The 3,628-nt window shown below is 50.2% G+C and overlaps 1 protein-coding gene across 1 annotated transcript in view; it reads left to right on the forward strand.

Moving 5' to 3' along the window:
* Window positions 1–3,470: 3,470 nt before the first annotated feature.
* ZBTB5 (zinc finger and BTB domain containing 5) overlaps window positions 3,471–3,628 on the forward strand; it is an 18,522-nt gene continuing 18,364 nt past the window's right edge. Inside the window, exon 1 of the mRNA XM_019554914.1 lies at window positions 3,471–3,606. The gene's annotated coding sequence lies outside the window, so the exon portion shown is untranslated. The remainder of the gene's footprint in view (window positions 3,607–3,628) is intronic.

The following is a 3,628-nucleotide window of genomic DNA, read 5'->3' on the forward strand; positions in this document are numbered from 1 at the left end:
GGCCCGGCTCCTGCCTAGTCTGCGGGGTTTATGAGCGGGTTCTGAGTTTTTGCTGCCCTGCTCGCGGCAGCAGAGGGCGCGTGCCTGGCCGCGCTCGGACAAGAGCAGTCTCGCGAGGAGGATGCCCCTTGCCCGGTGTGGCGCGAGGGGCTTGTCTGCTCCTCGGCGCGGCAGGATCCTCGCGCGGGCCCTGCCGTCGGGACGGGATGGCTTATGGGACCCTGCGAGCCGCGTGTGTCCGGCGGGAGGAGGAGCCGCTTCTTGCAGTGCTTCCCAAGTTCTGACCTCGCAGGGGAAACACCACGGGCTTGACCAACGGGTTTTAAACCCGAAAGCTTGCTAAAAAAAGTGGGCTTTTTTTCCAACTATTTAAGTTGGTCTAAGAAAAGATATCAGATTCACCCGAAGAACTTGTCTGTCTGGGTCCACGGAGGCAGTTTTCCTTAAGTGCTCCCCGTGATAACTGTTTTTTCTGGTGCGGTTTAGTATCCCCTGAGATGTTGGGGCTTAAAGCTGAGGGCAGGCAACACTGGGCAGTCTCCAAACCCTGAGCCTCCAGGCTTGGGCCTGCACATAGCACACCCGCCAAAAGACTTTGGAAATATCTGAAGCCTCTGGTGGAGGTGGAAGATGTTTGCCGGGCCACTTACGGTTCTGGACTGACTCGGATTTATTTGGCCTTGATTTGGCTGGAAACAAAATATTTCTTTAAAAAAAAAAAGCTTTCAAAGTTCACAGGCTAAAGGCCTCTCTTCTCCTTTGAGGCTACGTTAGTTCAGTGCACACATAATGTCCTTTGACAGCTCTTCAGCAAAACCACATCCGTTTTGCATTGCTGCTTTCTGTGTGCCAAGCCTTTGGAACCCCCAAACCAATCTGGAAAAACAGCAACCTGGCCTTTCAAATTGAACCAGGTATATTTGACACCAGTGTAAGGGTGGCTTTACTCTATGGTAGTGATTCTCAACCAGGCTCCCGGGAGATTCTTTTAAGGGAGCTGCACAATATTAGCACTGTTAGGTGTGCAAACACCTACACGTGGTTCACAGAATAAACCTAGAGATTTCAACTAAGAACTTCTTTCCATCTACTCAGTTGGTCTAATAAAAAATATGACATCTACTCAAAGAACCTTGCCTAGCGAGATTTCAACTAGGAATCCATGGTCTCAAAATCATTCTGACCTGCTGTAGTTTTTCTGAGTTATTTGCAAGAGAATCACTCTATCAATTTTCCATAGCAAAATAAAGAAATACGTTTTTAAAATGGGGTTCTCTAAATTCAAAAAAGTTCTGGGGAGGAGGTGGAGGGCTTAAGTCTAAAAAACTTAAGCACCTGGTATAAGATCAGGTCTAGGACCTGTCTATGGTACCAAGTAGATTTAGTAGAGCAGTGTCCTAGCTGCAGTGAATGTGGGACCTCTTCTGTGTTACCTTTATGCAGGTACAAATAGCAGACTGACTTAGGGTTTTATTTGGGGGGGTGTTCTTTTTCCTTTTTTCTTTAAAAAAAAAAAAAAAGCTCTTTTTCCCAGTGATCAAAGTCCAGCCAATTTAAGCTTTGTTCTAGTGCCCTGAGCATAGTTTAGCTTTCAGCAAGGATGTTTTCTTCTGCTCTTCCACCATGAGGATGCACTGACATCTCTTCCCGGTTCCTATCCTTGCATTATCTTTGAAGTACTATGGAAGGGGGAAAAAAACCTCTTTTTGTTGCACCCAACAAAATCTATGGAACCTTGTATTTTATCTGGAGAAGTACAAGAGAAGCCAAAGCAAGTTCACCCAAACTATACACAGGTGCACTGGACTATTAGCAACCAGGCAACATTACCAAGAGCAGCTACACAGAACAGGCAGATGTAGTCACTACTGAATTGCCCACTTGTGTACCAAGCTGCTTCTTAATAGCCTCTAACATGCTATCAGAGTCTCTCAACATGCAAGGCATAGTCATGCAAATATGAATATGGTGTTTTCCAACAGGCTTACTATTATATATAGAAAATTGCAACTTCATGGGAGGCATTCACAAGACTCCAGCAACCTGATTCACAGCTAAGCTGGGCAGCTATCCATGCGGTCTCTGGGCCAGATCTAGTGCTGCTGTCACAACTCCAGATTTACCTCCCTCTAGGTAGCTGCTTACTCTTGCTTCTAGTCTGTCATAGCTTTCAGGTGTGAAGTCAGAGTATCTAGGTTATTTCAGGAGCATATCTCTGCGCACAAACAAGACATATCTGCCCTTGTAGTGGAGGCAAGACCCAGCCTCCCACCCTTGTGCAGGGTTGCCAGGTCATAAATAACAAATTATTGTATTGGAAACTCAATATATCGTATTTGCTGAAAAACTATGGTACACTGAAAAAAAGATGCAAATTAGTATGCAGATAAGTCTTTATTTACTTCTTGCTGCTCACTATAAGCCACCAGTGAGCGAGTGAGTGAGTGAGAACTGGATCGTCAGGGTACTGCCCCCCTGCCACGTTCCCAGTTTTCCTCTGCCAGTAGAAAAACCGAAAAACCATCTTGGTGGTCCCAGTATTTCCCCTGCCTGAGTTACCCTCCCACTAGGGACTTCCAGTGGGAGGATCTCAGCTACATGCTGACTTTATGGAAATGGAGGTGGGTGACTCCTCCCTAGCTTGCTCCTGCGGCCATATGGTGGAGGACAAGCAAAACTTGGGGGTGTCCAAATCCCAAGTCTCCAAGGTTGGGCCTGCAGGTAGGATGCCTGCCCAAGGATCTGGAAGCATTTGAAGCCCCAGGCAGGGGTGGAGAACACTTGCTGGTAGCAAGACCCACGTGTGGCTCTTGAATGATTTCCATTGATTTGGGTTTGATTTGACCTGGGACACAAAACATCTTCCATAAAAAACAAAATACAAACTAAAAGTCAGTTAAGATTCCCCGAGAACTGGGTTTTAGACATTTTAGGTTTCGCAATTAGCTCCTTCAAAAACCATCATCTACTTTGAACTCTTAGTATTACAGACCGTACATCCCACAAGGGCTGGAACTGTCCTACAGATACGATAATTACGGTGCCCCTCGCAACATCAGCCTTGTGCTTGCGTGCCCCCGGGGGGGGCGGTCACCTGCGCCCGATCCCTGAACCGGACAAAACTGCCCTACCCAGGACCACACAGCTTAACTGCTGCAAACGCTCAGGCGCTTTCCCCTTGTTTTGGACGGCCCCAGCCAATCAGCGGCCGACGTCTTGATAAACCCTAGTGGCACCGCGGAGTTATCAGTAAGCAGCCGCGTGACTGGCTAGGCGAGTCCCTTCGGGCTCCAAGGGCCGCGAATTGTGGCCTGTGATTGGCCAGGACGCCCGTCTCCCGGGTGGGCTCGGACGCTTCCCTCCCCCCACTCCACCTCGCTCTCCCTGGAGTGGCCGGGACACGATGGCGTCATTTCCGGCTGCCGGCGAGGCCGCCGCAGAGTAGGAGCTGGAGGGGGTGGGGGGAGGAGAGCGGCGCGCGCGCCGGAGACGGAGCTGCCCGGGCGGGCCCACAGCAACGGGCGCCGCCGGCCGCCGCCAGCCCCTGGCCTAGGCCCCTCCCGCCGGGAGAGCGCGAGCCGCGGGGGGAGGGGCTGTGGTGCGCAGGTGAGGCGAGGCGAGGCGACGC

The sequence above is a fragment of the Crocodylus porosus genome, unplaced genomic scaffold (genome assembly GCF_001723895.1).
Source record: "Crocodylus porosus isolate Cpor-Errol unplaced genomic scaffold, CroPor_comp1, whole genome shotgun sequence".
NCBI classification, from domain to species: Eukaryota; Metazoa; Chordata; order Crocodylia; family Crocodylidae; genus Crocodylus; species Crocodylus porosus.